The following is a 17922-nucleotide window of genomic DNA, read 5'->3' as shown; positions in this document are numbered from 1 at the left end:
ACCGAAACTGCTATACGGCGAGACTCTCCTAAGTCATTTGGAGACCCTGATAAGGGCAATCGTACAACATATCGACCTGTGGAGTTCCTATAATAGTTATTTTTTAATAAGAGTTTACAATCCTGCTCTTCTGGCCTTAAGAAGGTTCTTTTTGGAATTTCCTCCAATTCCCAGAAAAGTCGCAATTGATTGCTGAGAGAGTAGTTTTCTACAGCATGAAGAACACAGGCAGACTCGAAAGTATTATCTTTTTAATGATCTACAGGACGCCCAAACACAACCCAACCGAAAAATGTATTCAGTGCAGTGGGAATGTTTAATGGACCTTGCTTTAGGCCCTCACGTAGTACATGTCCGAAGATATCAACCCCTATCAAACAATCGACGCGTACTTGTCGATGATAGTCCGGGTCAGCGAGCTCAAGGTTTCTCAAGTGAGGTCAGTCCTTAAACTCAAATCTCTTTTTCGGAAGCAAGTGGATAAGAGACTTCATGACTAAAGCTTACATTGGAAGTTCGAACTGTGAGTCTCGAGGCGATCTGAGTAACAGATAGGACTGATAACTGGAACATCTCAGTGGCGAATCTCCCATCCCAGTTAAAGAGATATCACAGTGTTGTTTTGGAATCTCCAATTGTTGAACTACACGTTCAGTGATGAATGAACGTTCGGACCCAGAATCAAGAAAGCCATAAACAAGAATTGAGTTTCCATTAAAGGAACTTAGTTTTACATAAGCTGTTGCAAAAATGGTCTTCGTATTATTGCGCTCAGGTTTGCAAGTCAGATGATTGACCGAAGCAGAAGATTTACCGGCCGATCTAGAACAACCCGAAGAAGAGTATGATGTTTCTCTGAACACACAAAGCATCGTTTATTTGAAGGGCATGAATTGAAATCATGGTTTCCACGTAAAGAGTTAAAACAAAGTCCTAAGCGTTGGACATTCTCTATGCGCTTGGAAGCACCAAGCCCCTTAAATCGCGGACAGTATGATATGAACTGAGAGCCCTAACAAATGGAACAAGAATTCGAAGGTTTGTTTTGCGTTTCAGACGTCGTTAAATTAACCGATAACTTCTGTTTCTTAGATTTTTGGGAGGAAGTATTAATCGAGTTTTTTGCCGACGACGAAGTAGATGAGCAGTCGTTTGGCCGAGCAGATTCTAACGCTCCTACTAGATTTTTAAGAAAAGTTTATAACTCCCCAAGCGTAGGAAAGTCTTCCTGGTCTTTCAAGGACGTTTCCCAGTCCTCGCGAGTTTGAGGATCTAACTTATGAACCAGCAAATGAATAAACCAGTCATCTAATTGATCTACGGGTCTACTCATGCTTGAAAACGCACAAATGGATTCATTCGTGGCATCCAGAAGACGTAAGATTTCGTCAACTGATTTTTTTTAAGCTGAAGGACAGAAGAGCAACTTACACATATGAGCCGCAAGGTTAACGCGTTTGTTGTCATAACGCCTAACTAGCGATGTCCAAGCTTCTTTATAATTAGCGTAGCTAATTGACATATTTTTTAAACGATCTGCAGCCTTACTCTGAAGTGTATTTTTTAAATAATAAAGTTTCTGAAGATCTGAAATACTAGTATCGTGAACCATTGATTTGAACAGATCTCCAGAGGTTTCCCATTCGAGTTGCTCACCACTGAATTTTGGAAGAGGGAGCGAGTGCAAATGCTTGAAGGAAGTTTCTGAACAATGTGATACAGAAGTTACGTTTCTATTACCTGATATTTTCTCTGGGATTGCGCCGAGGTTTTTTAGTATTATGTTGAATTGAGATTTTGAGGCGATGTAATTTGCTTTTACCTCGTCAAATTTATTATACACAACGTAAGAATTTTTAGCGTACTCCGGATCCGATACTATAACAAAATGCTGGTCGTAAAAGTCCGGCCAGTATTTTTCCAGCGTAGCAAGTCTAGTTTCCATGTATGTTACAGATTTCCATATCTTCTCTCCGTGTTTCTTAGTGTTGTAATAGAATCGTGTAATTAGCCCCGCTATCGCTAGCTGTTTATCTACAGGTGACGTCATGATGACTTTCGAGCGAAGGAATACACAGTACACTTATGTTAGGTATGCACTATATACAGAACCTGACAAGGCGAATCGGTATTCGCCTGTTCAAAACAAAAGAAGGGATCACTACACGGAGCGACCGGGGCAAGAGCTGCCATTGCTTTTGACACGAGCGGTTACTGTCAAAATAAAAAATTTTGGAAAAGCAAGAGCCACATTTGTCAACGCAGTGACCGCTCGATAATTCCCACGAGCCGCTCGTGCTAATAGCAACAGCAGCGCGAGCTCTGTAAGTGTTGCTCTTATCCCGGCCAAGTTCTTGGAATTGACAACAATCTTTCGTGTTAGTTTTCAATAGCGCGTGGTGTCAAATAGCTCCAACGTTAAGTGAAAATCGAGCTTATCGCTCGACTCATTCGCCGCAATACCGAATGCTGAAAGTATTAAGGAAAAACGTGACATGATCAAATGTAGTTTTATCATTTAACCGGAAATTTAGAAAAGAGAAATTTGTGCAACTTTTTAGAAATGTAAGAGACTTTTTGAATTAAATTTTTAGATTTTAGTTGTGCATATTAAAATTCAACTTTTAATGACTTTTAGTAAACGAACTCATAAAGTGCGTTTAGAACATTTTAATTTTTGCAATACAATCTAAGGAAAATATTTTTGAACAGAACTTTCGAATTAAAATTTGACTTTTCACTAGTGGTAATATAAAATTAAAAGTCATAATAGTACATGAAGGTTAAGTAAGGTAGGGTTTAAACTTAACACAATTTGTTTTTTTATGGGCGGAAGTAGAATGTCTCGTAATCCTTTACATTTATCAAATATATTATCAACGCATAAATATTATCATTGTTTTAAATATAAAAATTTTTTAAAGATTTTTTAGGTTAAATGTGATGAAAAATTATATACTACACTTACGAAGCTCGCGCTGCTGCTGCCATTAGAAACTGTGGCTAGTGCTATAAAAAAAATTTATTTTAACACTAACCGCTCGTGCCAGAGATTCTCCGTGTACACACAGGAAGAAAATCATTTAATCATATGATTATTTAATTTCACCGTCAGTTGCTTATTTATCACTTGGGATTAAGTTAAGTAGCTATCTATCTGAACTCACAAATACTGTACAAATTCTTCATGAGTCAGATAGCATAGGCTGCTTTTGAGTGAGCAAGCAACTGTAAACTTGGGAAAAAGGGAACGAACATATGATCACTGTAATCCACTATAAAATTACGCGATTAATTTTCATTAAATTTATTTAATCCGGCTCGAAGGACCAATTTTGTCTGTAATTTTAAGTTTATTTGAATTATAGAACACCAATAAGATGTATTTTTAGGTGCTGGAGAAAGCTTTGTAAGACGGTTAAAGGTATGGGATTCAAAAGAAGGAAAATTGAGAACACATCACTTTACTAGAATATTAATCACTGTATTGCACTTGGTTTATAATACTATGGTTTACATTGATGGTTTAATTAATCGCGACTTTGAGTGTGGTTTAAGAGAGAAACCACGAGCACACTCGTTCGCCGTTAGCGAGAGACTGGTGCAGAAACCGGTCATGGAATCGTAGTCGAACTAATTCGCTTAAGCTACTTGAATGATGAAAGAAAAGGAGGTAAACTAATGTGCAATCTGAACAGATGCTATTCGGTTTGATCAATGCTCCAGGCACTTTCCAGTGACAACCCTTTCAACTCGAAACTGACGCGAGTAACACAGGTTTGGGAGCCGTTCTTACGCAAACAATGCACGGCGTAAATTACGTAATGGCTTACGTGAGTGGAAGTTTAAACGGCGCAGAATCTCAGTGCTCGGCGTCCGAAAAAGAGTGCCTAGTTGTGGTTTGGGCTATTATGAAATTCAGACTGGTCGATTAGCCAGATAGGCATTAGAGGTACTAGAATATCACTACGTAGTCATATATCGTAAAGGTAGTTCCAATTTTATCCCAGATGCTCTGTCGAGATCAGCAGAACCAGAAAAAAAACATAGCATTTGCGTTGGCTTGTGGCGTAGAAAAACCGAAAGCATGTGTAGACGACAAAACAGATGACTGGTACTCTACCAAAATCAGACAAGTTAGAAAAAGAGCCGAAGAACATGAAAAATAGAGAATCAGAGATTTACAACAATATTTTTATTGAACTGAACCAATCAAATCTACTCTATTAACATACTCAAACCCTTGTAAATTAGTCATACACCAATGCTTGAGACGTCAAGTTTTATGGGAAACCTACGAGGAAACCCAGACAGGACATTTAGGCTCAGAGAAAACTTACGCGAAAATTTCCGAACATTACTTCTGGCCAGGGGTATATTCGGACGTGATCAAATACGTAAAAAATTGCCAGACTTGTCAAAGAGTTAAACCGACTAACCAAAGAAAGATAGGACTCATGGGAAAAAGGGTAATCGAAGAACCATGGACCATGGTATAAGCTGATATCATGGGTCCGCTACCAGGTTCTAAAAAGAAGAAAAATCAATACATTTTAGTGTTTGGACCTTTTTACAAAATGGGTGGAATTAATCCCAATTAGAAAAGCTAACGGGACCACAATAGAGTCAGAATTCCACAAGCATGTAATTTGGCGTTGGGAAACACCACGGATTCTTCACACTGCTAATGGCACGGAATTCGTTAATAAAACACTCATGATTACATAGTCCCCCAGTACCTACATATCCTTTTGTCTCTTCCCATGTAAGTCTTCCACCCGTTCTTTAAACCTTTCTATCCCATAATTATTGTACATTATTGTTAATTATTGTACATTATTGTAAGAAACCCACACGTTGCACCTACTATAGTTACTGCCCTCGTTTACACGCCTTCCCCCTCTCCCTCTATATGAAGCTCTTCCTCTAATCTATCCCTAACCCCTGTTATAATTTCCCCACTAGACCTTCCTTTCCTCTTTACTCTAACCGCCTCCTAGAGCCTCCATCTACACCCCCTTGGTAATTTTAACTTTAGTTCATTCCATTTTTTTATCTCTATCCGCGTCTTTACCAGTACAACCACATACAATTCTTGGATATACTTCCAAAAATCCTTATCTTTCTTCTTTACCCCTGATTTACCCCCACCTCCCTACTTCTCACGAAACAGATTCCCCTGTATTTCATTTAACACATCTTTCTCCCCGTCCCATGCCCACATTTTTGTATGCATCTTTATTTTCCGATACTCTAGCTTCGCGGCCCTCCCTTCACTCCTCTCACCCGTAGCCCTGTCGTTCACCATTCTCTGCACATCCCTTTCTTTCCTCGTCAGATCTCGATCGATATATAACTTCTTATCCTTTATCTTATTTTTGTCTAGCATTAACCGCAACTTTTCTTCCCAGCTCTCCAATTCCGCAACCGCCACTTTATCCTCTTTTCTCCCTTACAGCCTAAATTTTACTAACTTGCCTCCAACCGACCCTATGCCCTGTAGCACCTCTTGCTCCCCTTCCTTTCTTTTTCGCTGTTTAACTTAAATCATATTATCACAATATTATTTCTCATATCTACCTTCTCTTTTCTCTCCATACTCAACTCCATTGTCCTTATCCTGTCCCTATTCACTTTCTCCTCCTTTTCATTTCTACGCTCTCCCACTTTCTCTTTTATCATATTCTCTACCCTCTCCCAAATACCTTTTCTTCTCGCCCTCCCCCCTATTACATACTTCTATTTCCGCCCTGCCCTCAACCTTCTCAAACGTTTTTTCCGCCCTTTTCTTCCAAACCCACATCTCTTCTTCCACTTACTTCGTTTTAACTTCTTTTTCCTTCCTTACCGACAACACCTCCTTCTCTGATCCTTTTACTTACTCCCTCATCTTGTTTACCTCCTTTTCCTATTTCTTATCTCTTACCCTTAACTCCTCTCACATATTTTTTATCTGCTCCATTGTTCCCTGTACGTCTTCGCTCAACCCCCTGATCTCGCTTAAAAACACCGCGTCCTTACGTTTTTTTAAAAAATAAACCTGTCTACTGCGCTTTTCTCCGGACTCGTTCCGGTTTTACCATCTCCCCGAGGCGCCACTCGACTACCAGCAATACCAGTACTCTCGATGACCACCTCCCGCTCTTCCGTTGGTAACTAGGAACTCTCCGTACAAAAAGTACCTTCTGCAATCTACATATGTCTCTCAAGACTGTTGGCGCATACCGCCCCAAATTTCCCTTTCATTTGCTTTATTCTATCCCTAACAGCCCCAGCAGACACCCTTTTCTCTCCCCTAACATCCCCAGCACTATGAGAACCACCCTTCGCCCCCCTGAAGGCCGAAACTCCTGACCGCAAACTCCACGACCCTCTCGCCAATCTAACTTCACTTTCCCTGTTTAGCTACATCCCACCCCACAAATGCTCTGGAAATTCACTTTTAACTCCAATTCACCTCTCGCGACCCTAATTTCCTCCTAGGCTTCCATCCTCACACTCCGCTCATACCTTCCACACAAACTCCGCAAAATATTCTCACCATCTGTCACCGCACACATTCTCACTACCATAAAAAATTATCCTCTTGCGAATCATTTTACCTAATATTGCAGCCAAATAATTCTATTCGTATAAGAAAAATATTAATATAGTTCAAAACAAAACGGGCAAGTCGACGATGCTTTTTTTTCAAGACAACAACACGTTTTCGCCTGGCAAACAATTAATATTGGTTGAATTCTCGAAGCAATCCATATTGGATATGGTATTTTGAATTTGTAATTTTTGCCATCACATTTTAAAATAATTGGATTTGTCAATATAAATTTCGTAATTTTTCACGTTAAATCCAAAATAAATAACTTCGAAAACAGCCTTATACCAAGTTCCAAATCAATATGTAGAAATTTTGCAATTTTTTCCGCAATATTAGATATGCTTTTTTTAATTTGTAATTTTTGAAGTCAAATTCAAAATCAAGGACTCCAAAAACTTCCTCATGCCAAATTGTAGAAACATTCGAACTGAAATCGAATATTGTTCACTTCATCGTCGATAGATGTGTCTGCAGAGACTCAGCATCCTATCAGCGTTACCTATCGACGGCCTGGATTGACAACCGGGAAGTTTTCGAGTCAACCTCCCATATACTTCCCATCTGTCTGTTGGAAAGCGTAAATGATCATCCACACATCATGAGGTGCATAGGCAGATTGATGCCGCTTTGAAAAACCAGATTTACTATCTCATCTGGAAAGCATCATGTGACAAGTAAAAACGTCTCCTTTCAGAGAGGTGTTTTTCAGGGCGACACTATGAGCCTTCCCTCTTTTGTTTCACATGATTCTAACTAAATCTTGCACTTCGCCATTGCGAAGGGTGCTTCTGCGAATTCATGTATTTTACATGGGTGATCTTTTTTTTCGAGTATAGGTCGAATCCGCGGAAACGGCCTGGCGTCATCTGTTCACTAAAAGCGGGAATTTCTTAGGGATGAATTCCACTTGTTTACATCCGATTGAAAATAAATAAATTTATGCTGAAAATAAGAGTTTAATTATTAGATAACGGGAGTGCCTGTAGGAAAGCTGATAAAATCTCGCGTTGGTGAAAATGACTTTTGCTCCAATTTATTAAACGGTTTAATCGGAGTTGCGTTTTGAATTTCTCTTGTCAATGACAGATCTCCTATCGGATTACAAATATCACATAAAGTATTTCAATACTCTTCTTTTTTGAAAAATAAATACTAAGATATCTAAAAAATTATTGTGTTAATTGAGTCAGTAATGTTATATTCGTACGATTTATTATTTTTTAAACGTAATGCTAGTTGAGAGATTTTGAAGTTAGAAAGTTTAATTATCCCATAATATTAATGGACTATATTTTATTTTAATTTGAATTTCATGAAGTATATTTTGTGAAAAAATATTGTAATACAGTAATACGGTAATATTTTGTAAAAAAAATAATTTTAGTAAATAATTTATTTGAATAAATTAAATTTGTTTAAAAAATGAAACATTCATTAAACAATGTGGTGGTCAATATTTTACTGAAGAAATAGCAATAATTATTAATTTGTAAAATTGAGAAAAAAATTATTTAAACAAATTCAATTTGTTTAAATAAGTGGAAAATAATAAATCAATGTTTATAAATATTTCATTAGTCTAATAGTAATAATTTTTAGGAACAAACGAAATTTCGAAAGATAATTTATTTGAACAAATTAACTTATATTACATTATATTTATTTAAATTTTTCTCAGCAAGTGTCCCGTATCTCATTTATAATTTATAAATATTTTTGACATAAAGAAAAATGTTAGTAAATTTATAATTATAAATCTCTGTAATGCTTCTCTTCGTATTAGAATACATTTGTTATTCAATAAACACTTGTAATTTAACGTTGTGTTAGGGAGAACTAACAGACGCTAGTCTGATAACGCTGCACTGAATTTGGCTTATTCCATTTACTTTCACTTCTGCACCCTTGCCACATAAATAACTGCTACACTTTCTCCCTTATTCAATATTTCAGGATAAAAATCGATAGAATGACTTATAGCTTAAAATCCTGTTCTAATTAAAATATACATCATCAATCCGCTTATTGACATTCTACCGGCAATTTTTATGGTTATGTTCAAAACCAACAATGAAGCTTGAACGGGTTTATCTGGAATGAAAAGACAATTTTTTCACTAAATCTTTTTGCAAGAAAGTTTACTCTATTGTTTATTTTCGTTTTGAAAAATGATATATACGTTTTCAAAACAATCATCTATTTATTTATTATATTTCAAAACAATGCACACGTGCTAACTTGTGTAGATGTCAAATTTCTATCCGCTAGGAATTTCAAGCTTTGGCTGCCGCGGGCGCTGCCTGTCATATCCGGTTAATATCAAGGTCATGTCTGTACCCAATAGGTGATATCTAGTATACATTTTTATTAAAATATCTTAATCAGAAAAATAGTTTTTTCTACTTTTTGGAAAAATGTTCAAAATGTTGAAAAGCATTAAAATTTTAAAGTATTAAAATGAAAAGGTCCATGAGAATATTTTCAAGTGTCTTTAACAGTATCAGAAACTTGGGCACACATGGCCAAAAGTTAAAAAAAATTTGTTTTAAATTTTGAAAATGATCGAAGTTTTTAAATTTTAGTTTAATCAAAATTAATGAATTTTAAATTAGTTCAAATTCAAAACCGAAAAATTGAATGATAATCGTTTTGAATTATAGTTCATATTCAGTACAAATTTTTATTGTGATGCCAGAAAGCATATAACTTTGTGAATTTTTATTGAATTAAAAATGCCATTAGGATACTTTGCAAGTCTTTTTGTCATTTATCAGAAACTTTTATCAAAATTGTTGAAAGTTTAATAAACCATGTTTGCGAATCTTGAAAATACTAGTTTTAAAATTTTGTTGTAATCTTAAAATTGCATAATCATAGTTTTTAAATATAGTTGATGTCTAGTACAATTCTATTGAAAAATCTTAATCCGAAAAATAGTACTTTGTTACACAATTAAATTTCTCTGAAATTATATTCGGTTGCGCTTCTCAAAACAACAGCTCCCAACTAACCTAAAAAAATCCAGACTGCAGAAGCCCGCAATTTTAACTATGGTTAAATACCCATTCACAATCCAATAAGTTAGTTCAGTTTCTCGCAGACAGCTGACCCCTTCGCTCGCGGCCAGCTTCTAGTCAGTACCAAAACAGTCACCACCCGGCAAAGGTGGCGTTCCGACTAGCGAACTCTTACTGAATTATCTTCTGTGCGTCAAGGACATAAATTGTTGGTGGATGAAGCCCGCATAATAAACCGCGACTTATCCTTCTGAAACCCCGACTTAATATTTTTTCGCAATCCTAAACTCGTCTTAGGAATAACCTCCTTTCGCTTAAGCAGAAAAAAACTTCGACTTATTTAACTTTGCCCAGGATGTCAGTGAAAAAGGAAATCGGAAATCACCTTCTGATTGCGAGAAGGAATTCTCCGGCAACAGATAACCTAGCGAGTGTTAGACCGTAAAGTTTTTTCCGGCAATAGATAACATACAACGGTAAGTGCTCCACCCAAAATAAACTTAAAACTTTATCTTCTTCTACTCCTCAAGCTTCTGCAAGTTCTCTATTCTCCTTTTTCTCGGTCCTCTGTCAAGAGGATCAGGGACTTTCAGCGTACGTCTCAGTCCTCTGTTAAGAGGATCTGAGATCCTATCTATCTTTCCGTCCTCTGTCAACAGGATCGGGGATTTTTCCCACCTTTGTATCGGTCCACGAGGAAGAGGATCTGGGATCCCATTTCAGTCATCATAATGGACCACGTGAACACCACCAGAAAAATGTATTTTCCTCTAGATGGACTAGCCCCGAGTAAATCCGCCGAGCCAGAACAAACGCTGGACAGAAAGGTATCGTTGTGCCCTCGCTGACCAGTAGGCAAACCCAGGGGCCTATATTCCCTTGCCCCACAGAAGAAAGAAGAGGAACAGTGGAGACCGCCGGAACCGAACCAAGGGGCTCACAGCCAGCCAATCTTCGCCGGAGAGCGTGTCCGGAAACCCCATCCAAGCCGTCTCTCAGGAAAAGGTTCTCGAGGAGCTCAACTTTTCCCAAAGTCTTGATCAGGCCCTACCAGGCCTAGAAGGTAATCCTTCGCCCTCTAATCTATCCACCTTAGAGACCGAGGAGCTTATTTCCCTCGAGTAAGTGTTGCGGGACCTAGGCATCGATCTTCCGCCCGAGGAGACATCCCCGTCACCTTCTGAATTGCAGAGCCAGCCTGCGGGAACTGCAGATCTTCATTCCATAAGGGAGGAGGGCCTACTAGAGTTGCGGGCCTCACCCATTGAGTTTTCATCAGTTAAACTCATCGAGCTTTCACCACAAGTATTCCAGCGAGAGAAAGAGGCCAAAGACTCGCCCTCCCTCACGAAGCGCGCCCACGAAGTCAAGGACTTACCCGCCACCAAGAAAATCACCTCGCAAAGCAGCAAGGTCTCGCCCAGGTGTACGGCCAACGCCCCCCCCCGCCCCCCCGCACAGGCGTTTGGCACAACAAAGGCTCCCGAACGGGACCTCGTTCGTCCAAGAACCTACCGGACGCCCAAAAGGCTGAAGTTTGTCGTCATCTGACCCCAGCCAGCCACAATGTGTCGAAATTTTTTCTGACATCGATCGACATTATTATTAGCTCTTATTCTACGAAACGACTGATCTTTCGTAATATGTGATCCTTGGAATAAGTGTTTCATTCTTTGTATAATTCAAAAGAACCTTTGATTAATAAAATTAAAAATTTATTGACAACTTTCTCTACATATTTTGAAAATTTTTTAAATGTGTAAAAGCGTTACATTTTTTAAAGTTTTATTTAAATAAAACATGTTTTGTGATAATTTGCAATTCTTTTTTGTCATTTATCCGAAAGTATTACCAAAATTGCTAAAAGTTTTAAAAACGATTTTTTCAAATTTTGAAAATGATCGGAGTTTCTAAATGTTGGTGTAATCGAAAATTTGCTTGATGATAGTTTTGGAATAAAATTGATGTCTAATACAAATTTTTATTGAAATATCTTATTCAGAAAAATAGTTGTGAAAAGGTACAATTTTCGAATGTTGGTGGAATCGAAAAATAGCTACATAAATGCCCAAAAGTTGAACAAACAGAAATTGTTACAAATTGTGAAAATGCTCTGATAGTTTCAGAATATATTGCTATGTACATTAAAAAACTTGAGTTTAAATAGCTTAAACTACAAGGAACAATTTTTTAAGTCTTTTTTTGAAAATTTCCAAATGTTGCAAATCAAATAACATTGTACATTTTTTTAAGATGTTTGAGGCTGTTGAATTTTGGTGTAATCGAAATGTTTCATGATAATTTTGAAATATGTTTGATATCTAGTAAACATTTTTCTTGAAATATTTTAATCAGAAACATCGTTTTTTCTACATGGAGAGAAATTTCAAGAGATTAATTCATGGAACTGCTTCTTCATTTTATTTATACTTTCGCGCAAGAACAAAGATCGCGGACATCTTGCTTTTAGATCAAAGGCCATTGCTTTAAAGGCAATGATTCCGGATTTAAGTTCTTGCGCCAAAATTAGAATAATATAAAGGTACCGTTCCATGAATTAAGCTCTTAAAATTTCTCTCCGCGTATTTTTTGAAAATGCTCTGAATGTTGGAAAGCATTAAACTTTTTAAATTTTCATTGAAAAGGAGTATTCCAAGAGAATAATTTGCAAGTGTCTTTGCCATGTAGCAGAAACTTTGAGATACATGTCCAAAGGTTAAAGAAATTGTTTCTAATTTGTCAAAGGCTCTAACTTTTTAAATGGTGGTCGATTCGAAAAATGGCATTATGATTGTTGCAGAATATATTGCGGTATGTAGTAAAAATTCGAATTAAAATTGCTTAAACGATTAAAAAACAACATTTTTTCTATTTAAAAAAAAAATTTTAAACCTTGAAAACCATATGACTTTATACACTTGCATTTAATTAAAAATGACATTAGGATAATTTTCAAGTGGTTTTTCGATGTATCTAAGGCTTTGACGCAAATGTGATCAGCGGCTCATCGAAACTTTTACTACAGTATAGTCAAAATCCGGACAGGCTATGTACATGTATTCACTCTACCGCCACGCAATGATCCTAGAAGTGAACACGGCAATGTTGCACACACAGCCGAACACGTGCCACTGTATTCTTTCTTTTCGGTATCGCGGTAAGCGACGGAGCGGGAGCGAGGGAGCGTGCATTGTTGCCGCACTGCCTCTTTTCAGTCTCTCTTGAAGGAAAACTTACGTCAAATTTGTTTATTGGGCTGCATTTATGGCGAAAACTATATGTTTAAAATTATCCTTTATTCGCTTATAATGTTCATGATATAGGTCTTTACTTTCAAATAATTTTACATACAATTTTGTGTAATTTTCTGTGTAAGGTATGTGCCACACATGCAAAAAGTACTGACTTTGATGTTAATTATTTCGATTTCTAACCTGACGATTCAATTTTAAATCTGCAGTTTGATAGATCTCGGTGTACTTCCTATGCAGGTTGAATTTTTTTTAATTTTCTAAATTCTTCTGAAAATATGGAATTGGGTTCAAATATTTGCGAATTCATCAAATTTGGAAGTCTTTGACTTCCTTTGAAATCTTTGGAATTTTTTTTAACTCTATTTTTTATTCTCTTACAATTTTTAGAATGCATATTAAATTATTGTAAATTTCTTCAAGTGTTTTGACTTTTGTAGAATTTTCTCTATTTCATAGAATTAATTTGTAATCTTTTGAATTCTTTTAAATATTGTTGAATTATTTTGAAAACATGGAATTCTATGTAACTATTTGCAAAATCATCAAATTTAATTGACGTTGAAAATTTAATAAATTAAAATACACTCATTTTTTTTAATCTGCATAATTCTAAGAAATCGAGAGAATTCTGCAGAACTTAAAAGAATTGAAGGGATATACAATAATTCAACGTAAATTCTAAATATTTGAGAAGAATTCAAACAAGTTTGAAAAAATTCGAAAGATTTCAATTGTATTCAAAGACTTCTACAGAATTCTGCAGAATTAAAAAAAAAAAGAGTGTATCTTGTTACTTTAAGTTGTGGCATGACCTAGGAAAGTTATAGCAAAAATCTCAAATTCATACCACACACACTTTAAAGTCTTATCTTAAATTCGAATAAATAAAATATGATCTCCGACTGATGTGATCCCCGTCTGAGACTCGATACAGCCACGTTTGAACATTTATTGTCATATCTTTGGAACCCGTGAATATTTTTGAAGTTTTATTAGCTTAAATTAAAGATTAAATTTGAAAGATTACATCTTGTTCATTTCAATTTTTACCTTCTCATTCATGAGAGTATATTTTAATTGTCTAAATTTGCGATCGCTGATTTGTAATGGATCTGTACGTTTCGGCACTCACAAAATCCAAAAATTATCAAATGAAAAAAAATTAGAGCATTTTCAAAATTTGAAAATTTTTTTCTTCAAATTTTAGACATTTTTGTCAAAGTTTGTTATAGATAGATGTTATAGATAGATGTTATAGATAGATGTTATAGATGTTAAATATATTTAGAAACTACTGCAGTTACATTTTTCGCTTAGACGAAAATTCAAAAAGTTAGAGCTTTTTCAAAATTTGAATACAAATTTTGTTTGAATTTTATAAATGTTTGTAAAATTTTTCTTTTACACGTTAAAAAACCTTGAAAATTATCCTAACGACATTTTTAAATTCGTTAAAAATTCCCAGTTATATGATTAAAAAAATTTTTTAAATAGGAAAAAAATTTGTTTATTAGGTTAAGAAATATCAATCTAAATTTCTACTATATATAAAATATATATATTTATTTCGAAACTATTCTCATGAAATTTTTTAATTCAAAAAGTTGGATCATTTTCAAAAATATGCATTTTTTGTTTTCAAAAGATCCGTAATTTTTAAACGATGTCTTTAGTAGATTTGAACAAGATTTACAAATTATCTTGATGAAGTGCTACAGTTGGACACAAATTATCGAGCACGAAGCGCGAGTTTCATAAACAGAATGTAATCGTCCAAGCCGTATGTGCTTTGAAAACCTTCTTTAAAAATAAATCGAAAACAATCAGTTACAATTTATGGCTGTAATTACTATGAAGTTTAAATTGCAGTTTTCGATTTAAGTTGTAATATTTATGAGATTTGAAAAAATTTAGTTAAATTGTACGCATTAAAAACGCGCGAAAACGAGCGCGATAGCGTGCCTGTGCGCCGTAGGTGCGCTCAAACTTGGCGCAAATCGCCGCGCGCGGAGCGCGCAAAGCGGATGTACCCGCGCAACGGATATATTTTTTTCATAAGTATCCTAAGACACAGCGCGCGTTAAAGATATGAATTTCAGATTTTAGTTATAACTTTCCAGGGTTATGTCACAATTTTAATTTGAGGTACAAAATTCGAGAAATTCTTGTACTTTTTTTTAAACGCCTTACGTGGTACATTGTCTTAAAAAGGTCAAAAATATATCTATTAGGGATAATATAACGCGTAATTTAATAACCTTTCTAACGGGTCTTTTAACAAGTTTCTTATGGCAATCCCGACGGTAGTGTAGTTAAAAAGAATTTCAGGATTTCCGACTAATATAGAAAATAAAAATTAAATTAAGTTATATCCTAAACTATGCAAGAGAATTCAAAGTTTCTTTGAAGAATTCAAAATATTACAAATGAATTCTAATACATCGAGATAATTCTGCGGAATTCAAATGATGTACGAATTACCTAGGCTCACTGAAATTTTTTGTACTACGCTCACCAAACTTCGGAGAACCTAGTCTACATCTCCATTTTAACCATGCACGGAATTTTGTTGAGCCGATGTTTGATCTCGAACATGCTTATCTCGAAACTGTTTATATTTTGTTTAATAATAAAAAGAGGCGAGAAAAATAAAGAAAAAAGCAGCTACGCTCAGTGTTGTTTGTGTGTGAATTTTCGCGGCACACTCATCGACCTACGTCAAACCGGGACGAGGTAGGCACCCCGGAGTGAATCGAATTTCTCGTAACAAATTACCCTTTCATTATTATAAGATTCAGGCTAGTTACAAAAACTGAAATGATGAAAGTATAGTTTGATTCAACTTTCATTAGTATAATTCCTTTATTCACACAATTTCAAGAAAGTAAAAAAAATCATGAAAATCGGTTAATATTTGCAGTAATAATAGAAATGTTAAAGTGCATGTGAAAGTATAGCCAGGATACACCGTACACCAGCGTTTCTGAAATGTTTTTCGGATTTTTCAAGTAGGGGCAGAGCCGCCACCCTACAATTTTTTCACAATACTGTAACCCAAGGGGGAAACCTGACTGCCGGTAATGCGGACATTTGCACGCTTCACTTGACCTCTCCGTTGTTAGAGAATTAGAGCCGGCTGAGAAAAATGAAAATGTGGGAAAATGTTAAAAAATTAATTTTAATTTGCTCAATCAATTTCCTGGTATAATATTAAGAAATTGAAAAAAAGTTGATGAAAATCGGTTCATACCTTCAATGCCAGTTGCGAAATCTTCTAATTTTGCATGCACTTAAAGATTTAATTAATTACTGGCCCGGGCTGGCATTCCCCTTCGGCGGCTGTCTAGCCCAAGGTGGTGGAAGAATGGGCTAAAAATATGATTGGTAAATATTTTGTCCACATATAAACGGGTAAAATTATAATAATTTCTGTTTTTGCAACAGGAAACTTTGAGTTTGGTATACCTATATCACTTTGCAAGTTTACAATTTCGAATCCAAGGTTTCGGTAAATATTTAAATTAAAATTTAACTTGAAATTCTATTAATATCTCCACTTTTTATTGTTCTTGGACCTTCATCGTTATATAATTTTCACATCGTCTGCTAAAGTGATGACAAATTATATTTGAGAAACCGCTGTCCACATTATTCTCATTTTTCGAACGCTTTATTTACACTAGAAAAAGTTATAATTTAGCTCTGCCCTACCCTATATATTTATCTGTTCTTTATATTTGATGTATTGATGACAACGAATGAACATTGAAATAAGATAGCTTGAGATTATGAATAAAGAAGTGGGTAGGACTTGAATGTATTTATTTTGAATTTTTAATTCGAGAATGTTCAAGGTTCAAATAAATGATTAAGATAAGGATCTTGTGAGTTTTATACGGACTAAATAACTTTTTTAGCTAAGAGATTTTTTTGTTTTGACTATGAACAATTCTACTTTTTCTAGAAAACGGTAACAAATGCGAAAAGAAGTTGAAATACAACTTTGTAGGTCTTTAAAAGTTTTATTAGAAGGATTTCTTATTCTTTTGCAATATCTCTCATCGTTTAGCAGAAAAAGGAAAAATTCCAACTTATGGAAAACACCAAAAGTCAGTTTTTTGTTTTATAAAGGAAAGAGCCTAAAAATCAGTATGGTGTCCAACAAGAGCCCAAAAAAGGGCAAAATTCTGATATGCCTGCATATAGTGTAAGTAATTTTCTTATTTTAAGGATAGTTTTTTAGAGACAGGGGTTGATTTTTGAAATTTAACTTTTGCATTTCTGAAGTCCAAAAAAGCCCAATATTCTGGCGCGGTTGATTTTTTCAAATTTTCTGTAGCGGAGGTGGTAGCGGGTAGCACCTCCACCACAAAAGTCCGTTTTTTTAAGAAAAATAAAAGAGCCCAACATCGTTATCAAGAAGAGGGCAAAAAGACCAAAATTCTGATATTCTCACATTTAGTTTACGTGCATGGATATTTTAATGTGAGATTCGTTTTTTTCGGAGATAGGGGTTGTTTTGGCAAATTAATTTTTGCATTTTTGAAGACCCCAAAAAAGCCCAAAATTCTGGCGCTGTTGATTTTTTCAAATTTCATGTAGTGGAGGTGCTGGCAGTCCACGCCTCCACCAAAAAGTCTGGGTTTTTCGTGAAAAATAAGAGAGCCCGAAAATTTGGATTGGTGCCTAATAATAGCCCAAATAATTCCAAAATTCTTATATAATTACATTTAGTTTAAGTGCATGCATATTTTATGCTTTTTCAAAATTAATTTTTGGAGTTTTTAGAGTCGTACATGCTGGCCCGGTTGGTTTTTTTAATTCTTTTATTTGTGTTTGCAGTGGATGTGCTGGCGGCCAGCACCTTCACCCGCAAGTCGGTCTTTTGAGAAAATTAAAAGAGCCCAAAAATCGGCATCGGTGTCCAAAAAGCCCAAAAAAGCCCAAAATTTTGGCACAAAGAAAATATTCAGATTCCGTGTGGAGGTGCTAGCGGAACACACTTTCGGACGACGCTTAACGAAGACATTCTCATCACGTATCTCGTACTTCG

The 17922-nt window shown here is 35.6% G+C and overlaps 1 protein-coding gene across 6 annotated transcripts in view; it reads left to right on the top strand.

The window, feature by feature from the left end:
* Positions 1–17922, top strand: part of LOC117175110 (T-cell immunomodulatory protein) — a 186430-nt gene that overhangs the window by 144156 nt on the left and 24352 nt on the right. The gene's annotated exons all lie outside the window — the stretch shown is intronic.

Source organism: Belonocnema kinseyi, chromosome 6 (genome assembly GCF_010883055.1).
Source record: "Belonocnema kinseyi isolate 2016_QV_RU_SX_M_011 chromosome 6, B_treatae_v1, whole genome shotgun sequence".
Taxonomy (NCBI): Eukaryota; Metazoa; Arthropoda; class Insecta; order Hymenoptera; family Cynipidae; genus Belonocnema; species Belonocnema kinseyi.
This window is presented reverse-complemented; position numbering and strand designations above follow the sequence as displayed.